Source organism: Aegilops tauschii, chromosome 1 (genome assembly GCF_002575655.3).
Source record: "Aegilops tauschii subsp. strangulata cultivar AL8/78 chromosome 1, Aet v6.0, whole genome shotgun sequence".
Lineage (NCBI taxonomy): Eukaryota > Viridiplantae > Streptophyta > Magnoliopsida > Poales > Poaceae > Aegilops > Aegilops tauschii.
Window position 1 is genome coordinate 268881925 of NC_053035.3, and position 8311 is coordinate 268890235.

Below are 8311 nucleotides of genomic sequence, written 5' to 3' on the forward strand. Positions count from 1 at the left end.
AAGGTAAAAGTGTTGGGTTGTCTCCCAACAAGCGCTTTTCTTTAATGCCTTTTAGCTAGGCATGATGATTTCAATGATGCTCGCATAAAAGATAAGAATTGAAACATAAAGAGAGCATCATGATGCATATGACTAGCACATTTAAGTCTAACCCACTTCCTATGCATAGGTATTTTGTGAGCAAACAACTTATGGGAACAAGAATCAACTAGCATAGGAAGGCAAAACATGCATAACTTCAAAACTTTCAACACATAGAGAGGAAACTTGATATCATTGCAATTCCTACAATCATAAGTTCCTCCCTCATAATAATTTTCAGTAGAATCATGAAGAAATTCAAAAATATAACCATCACATAAAGCATTCTTTTCATGACACAAAAGCATAGAAAACTTATTACTCTCCACATAAGCAAATTTCTTCTCATCAATAGTAGTGGGAGCAAACTCAACAAAATAACTATCATGAGAGTGAAAATTAAAATCATGATGACAAGTTCTATGGTTATCATTATTCTTTATAGCATACATGTCATCATAGATAGCAACTTTGTTATCATAGTCAATTGAAACCTCTTCCGAAGTAGTGGATTCATCATTAAATAAAGTCATGACCTCTCCAAATCCACTTTCATCATTATAATCATCATAAATAGGAGGCACGCGATCATTATAAAAAAATTGCACATGAAATCCTGGGGGACTAAAAATATCATCTTCATCAAACATACCATACCCAATCTTATGGCTTTGCATAGCATTAGCATCATGGATATTCAAAGAATTCATACTAACAACATTGCAATCATGCTCATCATTTATACCAAACATTCTATTGAATTCTTCTTCTATCAATTGAGCACAATTGTCCTTTCCATCATTTTCACGAAAGACATTATAAAGATGAACAATATGATGCAACCTCAATTCCATTCTTTCTGTAGTTTTCTTTTTATAAACCAAACTAGTGATAAAACAAGAAACTAAAAGATTCAATTGCAAGATCCAAAGATATACCTTCATGCACACACCTCCCCGGCAACGGTGCCAGAAAAGAGCTTGATGTCTACTACGCAACTTTATTCTTGTAGACACGTGTTGGGCCTCCAAGCGCAGAGTTCTATAGGACAGTAGCAATTTTCCCTCAAGTGGATGACCTAAGGTTTATCAATTCGTGGGAGGTGCAGGATGAAGATGGTCTCTCTCAAACAACCCTGCAACCAAATAATGAAAAGTCTCTTGTGTCCCCAACACACCAAATACAATGGGAATTTGTATAGGTGCACTAGTTTGGTGAAGAGATGGTAATAAAAGTGTAGTAATGAAAGTAGATATTGATTTTTGTGATAGGAACAATAAAATACAACAAGGTAGCAATTGATAAAACGGAGCACAAACAGTATTGCAATGCTTGAAAATGAGGCCTAGGGTCCGTACTTTCGCTAGTGCAATCTCCCAACAATGCAAATATAATTGAATCATATAACCATCCCTCAACATGCGATGAAGAAACACTCCAAAGTTCCTATCTAGCGGAGAACACAAGAAGAAATCATTTGTAGGGTACAAACCCACCTCGAAGCTATTCTTTCCGATCGATCTATCCAAGAGTTCGTACTAAAATAACACCAAATAATTTTAGATTCATAATACTCAATCCAACACAAAGAACCTCAAAGAGTGCCCCAAGATTTCTACCGGAGAAACAAAGACAGTGCATCAACCCCTATGCGTATATTACCCCAATGTCACCTCGAGAATCCGCGAGTTGAGTACCAAAACATATATCAAGTGAATCAATATGATACCCCATTTTCACCATGAGTATTCATATGCAAGACATATATCAAGTGCTCTCAAATCCATAAAAGTATTCAATCCGATAAAACGAAATCTCAAAGGGAAAACTCAATTCATAACAACCAGATAGAGAGGGGAAAACACCATATGATCCGACTATATTAACAAAGCCCGTGATAAATCAAGACCGTGACATCTTAAGAACACAAGAGAGAGAGAGATTACACACATAGCTACTGGTACAAACACTCAGCCCCGAGGGTGGACTACTCCCTCCTCATCGTGGTGGCCGCCGGGATGATGAAGATGGCCACCGGTGATGATTCCCCCCTCCGGCAGGGTGCCAAAATGGGACCTAGATTGGTTTCTCGTGGCTACAGAGCCTTGCGGCGGCGGAACTTATGATCTAGGGTTACCCCGAGGGTTTTTGGAATATTTAGCATTTTATAGGGCAAAGAGGGGGTGCGGGAGGCCACCGAGGTGGGCACAACCCACCTGGGTGCGCCTGGGCCCCCAGGCGCGCCCTGGTGGGTTGTGCCCCCGTCGGGGCACCCCCCAGGTGCTTCTCTGGCCCACTGGATGTCTTCTGGTCCATAAAAATCCACAAAAAGTTTCGCGGTGTTTGGACTCCGTTTGATATTGATTTCCTACGATGTAAAAAACAAGCAAAAAACAGCAACTGGCACTGGGCACTAAGTTAATAGGTTAGTCCCAAAAATTATATAAAGTTGCTATAAAATGATTGTAAAACATCCTAGAATGATAATATAACAACATGAATACTTCATAAATTATAGATACGTTGGAGACGTATCACCCGCATACATTTCGAACCAAATTTCAACACACCGGACGAAATTCATGCAAACACGGCGGATTTTCATATAATCTGGAGCACATTCATTACAATTCAGACATTTTTCATATAATCTAGACGAAATTCATATTTTGGACAATTTTAAACTAAACCCTATTCTACACCTAATGTAAATGATCGCCAGTGCCCGTTCCCCATGTTCGGCCATGAGCCCCGAGAACTGAAGCTCCGGCTCTTGCCTTAGCCTTCTCTAGTTCCGCCTTGGTGCTCTGCAGCTCTGCCTCTGCATGCCACTGCAACCTGAGCGGCTAATCAGCCGACGATTTTAAGCTCGCTAAGCTTGGCTTCAATGAGAGGGGAAGAGCGGTGGCCTTCTTGGGACCCGAGCGATAGTGACTTACCATGAACTACTCTTTCTCATTGTCGGCGGAATCGGCAAACGTGCCGGCTTTGTGGTCGTGGTGGCAGGGCGCGGCCTTGGTGGAGCCGGCGATGTCCTCCTTATTGCCGCTCTTACCAAACACCTTGTTCGCCGCCTCTTCCATCTCCTTGTAGGCGGCCTATAATTCTGCCTGATATTGGCGGTACCGCCAGCGGTCATGGCAATGCCGCGGGCGGAGCGGTAGGACTTGAGCAGTGCCGTGCTCTGCCACGTACACATCCGACGTGATGGCTGTGTTGGTGGCGAGTTGCTCCTCAGCTAGCCAGTGCTTGCTACTTGTGAGCTGCGTTGGGATCTCCCCGAAGAGGAGAGGATGATGCAATACAGTAGAGATAAGTATTTCCCTCAGTTAAGAACCAAGGTTATCAATCCAGTAGGAGAACCAAGCAACACCTCGTTCGCAGCACCTGCACATAAACAATAAATCCTTGCAACCCAATGCAAACAAAGGGGTTGTCAATCCCTCGATGGTTACGAGCAAGATTAAATTGTATGATGATAGACAGATAGATCAAACAAAAATACAAAATAAAATGAATAAAGTAAAAAACGCAGCAAGGTATGTTTGGTTTTAATATATGGTAAAAGTAGACCTGGGGCCATAGTTTTCACTAGAGGCCTCTCTCTTAAAAATAGGATACGGTGGGTAAACAAATTACTGTTGGGCAAGTGATAGAAAAGCGAATAATCATGACGATATCCAAGGCAATGATCATGTATATAGGCCTCACGTTCGAGAAAAGTAGACCGAAACGATTCTGCGTCTACTACTATTACTCCACACATCGACCATTATCCAGCATGCATCTAGAGTATTAAGTTCATAAAGAATGGAGTAACGCCTTAAGCATGATGTAGACAAAGTGAACTCACGTATGAATAAACCCCATCTTTTTATCCTTAATAGCAATGATACAATACGTCTGATGTCCCCTTCTGTCACTGGGATTGAGCACCGCAAGATTGAATCCATTACAAAGCACCTCTCCCATTGCAAGATAAATCAATCTAGTTAGCCAAACCAAATCAATAGATTGGAGAGAAATGCGAAGCTATAGTAATCATGCATAAAAGAGTTCAGAGAAAACTCAAATAATATTCATGGATAGATCCGATCATAAACTTACAATTCACCGGATCTCGGCAAACACACCGCAAAAAGTCATTACACCAAATAGATCTCCAAGAACATCAAGGAGAACATTGTATTGAAGATCAAAGAGAGAGAAGACGCTATCTAGCTGCTAACTATGGACCTGTAGGTCTGTGGTAAACTACTCACACATCATCAGAAGAGTAGCAAGGTTGATGTAGAGCCCCTCCGTGATAGATTCCTCCTCCGACCAAGTACCAGAGAAGACCTCCAGATGGGATCTTGTGGTTCTGGAACTTGCAGCAGCGGAAAAAGTATTTCAGGTGGCTCTCACAAGGGAATATTTGAGTATTGATAGAGGTGGAATTAGGGTTGGAGGTGCCACGAGGGGCCCACAAGCCTGGGGGCACGCCCCCTAGGGCTTGTTGCTCCCTCTGGCTCTTCTGGCCTTCTCCCAAACCATCTAGGGTCTCTTCTAGTCCAGAAAAAAATAATCCAATGTTTTTTTCGCCGTTTGGACTCTTTTTAATATTGATTTCCTGAAAAGCCGAAAACATGCAAAAACAACAACTGGCACTGGGCACTAAGTAAGTAGATTAGTCCCAAAAATGATATATAATTGCATATAATGACATATAAAACATCCAAGATTGATACTATAATAGCATGGAACAATAAAAAATTATAGATACGTTGGGGACGTATCATTGCTCGTCGAGGAGATGGAGGTTTTAGGCCTGGTCGGCATGTGCCTCCTGGAACTTGTCCTCCCGCTCCTCTTGTACCATGTCCATATAGTGGGAATGGGCCTTGCCAATAGTGATGCCGGCATGCACCAGCGAGGAGGGTGGTACCGGCGCGTCCTCCATTAGGATGTTGTTGGCCTCTGTCTGCCTGCCGGCCTCCCGGCCAGTAGCAATGGTGGCCATATCCTTCTTCTGGTCAAACGAGAGGCCATCCCAGAGGGCTTTGGAGCACGAAGAGGCCATGGTGAGCATGGTGCGAAGAGGAGAAAGGGAGATGAGGAGGATGACTACAGCTATGGCTGGGGCTAGAGTTTATATAGCGGGTGGATGGCAATGGTGGGCGACGGAAGGATGGACGGGTGGCGCTGGAGTAGGTTCCTCGGCAACTGCATATCATTAATGTAGGGCAAAGGACAGTTGTAGTGTCGTTTGAATGTTGGGCAGTTGCGTGCACCGGGAACCGGTCCGAGCAGCACAATCTCGGTCGGCACGCCGCTTCAATGCTGACAGCAGTGAGAGGTCGCATCCGCTCTGGCCGAGCAAGAATGGGTCACTAACTCTCTGTAGCGGCGTGATTGCTTGTCTCTGCATTGGTATTTCCCCGAAGAGGAGAGGATGATGCAGCACAGCAACAATAAGTATTTCCCTCAGTTATGAAATCAAGGTTATCAATCCAGTAGGAGAACCAAACAACACTATGTAAACAGCACCCGCACACAAATAATAATACTTGCAACCCAACACATAAGAGGGTTTGTGAATCCCTCCTCGGTATTGAGATAGACTAAATTGTATGAGATTGGATAAATAGATCTAGCAAAAACACAAAATAAAATATAAAAAAAGAAAAAGTGCGGCAAGGTATTATTGGGTTTTTGGAATAATAGATCTGAAAAAAACAATATGATAGGAATTAGACCCGGGGGCCGTAGATTTCACTAGTGGCTCCTCTCGAGAAAATAGCATATGGTGGGTAAACAAATTACTGTTGGGCAATTGATAGAAGAGCGAATAATTATGATGATATCCAAGGCAATGATCATATATATAGGAATCATGTCCAATATTACTAGATGATACGTCCATTTTGCATCATGTTTTCTTACTGTTATTTATGATTTTTTTCATCCATAATAATGCTTTTTGGAGTAATTCTAATGCCTTTTCTCTCATAATATGCAAGGTATACACAAAGAGGGAGAATTCCGGCAGCTGGAAATCTGGACCTGGAAAAGCTACGTCAGGCCACCTATTCTGCACAAATCCAAACAAGCTGAAACTTCACGAGCATTTTTTTATGGAATATTTAAGAATTATTGGAGCAAATAACTACCAGAGGGGGCCCACCAGGTGGGCACAACCCACCTGGGCGCGCCAGGGAGCCCAGGCGAGCCCTGGTGGGTTGTGCTCACCCAGGCCCACCTCCGGTGCCCATCTTCTGGTATATAGGTCATTTTGACCTAGAAAAAAAATAAGGAGAGGACTTTCGGGACGGAGCGCCGCCGTCTCGAGGCTGAACTTGGGCAGGAGCACTTTTGCCCTCCGGCGGAGCGATTCCGCCTGGGGAACTTCCCTCCCAGAGGGGGAAATCATCATCGTCATCATCGTCAACAACTCTTCCATCTTGGGGAGGGCAATCTCCATCAGCATCTTCAATAGCACCATCTCATCTCAAACCCTAGTTCATCTCTTGTATTCAATCTTGTTACAAAAACTATAGATTGGTGCTTGTGGGTGACTAGTAGTGTTGATTACATCATGCAGTTGATTACTATATGGTTTATTTGGTGGAAGATTATATGTTCAGATCCAATATGCTATTTAATACCCCTCTCATCTTGAGCATGATTACCATTTGTGAGTAGTTACTTTTGTTCTTAAGGTCACAGGAGAAATCATGTTGCAAGTAATCATGTGAACTTGATATGTGTTTGATATTTTGATAGTATGTATGTTGTAATTCCCTTAGTGGTGTCATGTGAACGTTGACTACATGACACTTCACCATATTTGGGCCTAAGGGAATGCATTATGGAGTAGCAATTAGATGACGGGTTGCGAGAGTGACAGAAGCTTAAACCCCAGTTTATGCGCTATTCCGTAAGGGACCGATCGGATCCAAAGTTTAATGTTGTGGTTAGAATATATTCTTAATACTTTTCTCATAGTTGCGGATGCTTGCGGGAGGGTTAATCATAAGTAGGAGGTTCGTTCAAGTAAGAAAAACACATAAGCACCGGTCCACCCACATATCAAATTATCAAAGTAGCGAACACGAATCGAACCAACATGATGAAAGTGACTAGATGAAAATCCCGTGTACCCTCAAGAATGCTTTGCTTATCATAAGAGATCGTTTTGGCCTGTCCTTTGCCTCAAAAGGATTGGGCTACCTTGCTGCACTTTTGTTACTACTACCGTTACTTGCTCGTTACAAATTATCTTGCTATCAAAATTCTCTGTTACTTACAATTTCAGCACTTGCAGACATTACCTTACCGGAAAATACTTGTCATTTCCTTCTGCTCCTCGTTGGGTTCGACACTCTTACTTATCGAAAAGAGCTACAATTGATTCCCTATACTTGTGGGTCATCAAGGCTATTTTCTGGCACCGTTGTCGGGGAGTGAAGCGCCTTTGGTAAGTGGAATTTTGTAAGGAAACATTTATATAGTGTACTGAAATTTATTGTCACTTGTTACTATGGAAAACAATCCTTTGAGCGGTTTGTTCAGGGTATCTTCACCTCGACCGGAACCACAATTAGCTACCCCTCAACCTACTGCACCTACTGAAAATATTGAATATGAAATTCCTTCGGGTATGATAGAACAACTGCTAGCTAATCCTTATGCAGGAGATGGAACCGAACATCCTGATATGCACTTGATATATGTGGAACAAATTTGTGGATCGTTTAAGCTTGCAGGTTTACCCGGAGATGAAGTTATGAAGAAGGTTTTCCCCTTATGTTTGAAGGGAAAAGCATTAGCATGGTATAGGCTATGCGATGATATTGGATCATGGAATTGGAATTGATTGAAATTGGAATTTCATCAAAAAAATATCCTATGCATCTAGTTCATCGTGATCGGAATTATATATATAACTTCTGGCCTCGTGAAGGAGAAAGTATTGCTCTATCTTGGGGGAGTCTTAATTCAATGTTATATTCATGCCCCAATCATGAGCTCTCAAGAGAAATTATTATTCAAAAATTTATGCTTGGCTTTCTCGTAATGATCAAACCATGCTTGATACTTCTTGTGCTGGTTCTTTTATGAAGACTGTTGAATTCCTGTGGGATCTTTTGGAAACAATTAAACGCAACTCTGAAGATTGGGAACTCGATGAAGGTGAAGGGTATTAAGCTTAAGTATGATTGTGTTAAATCTTTTATGAATACCGATG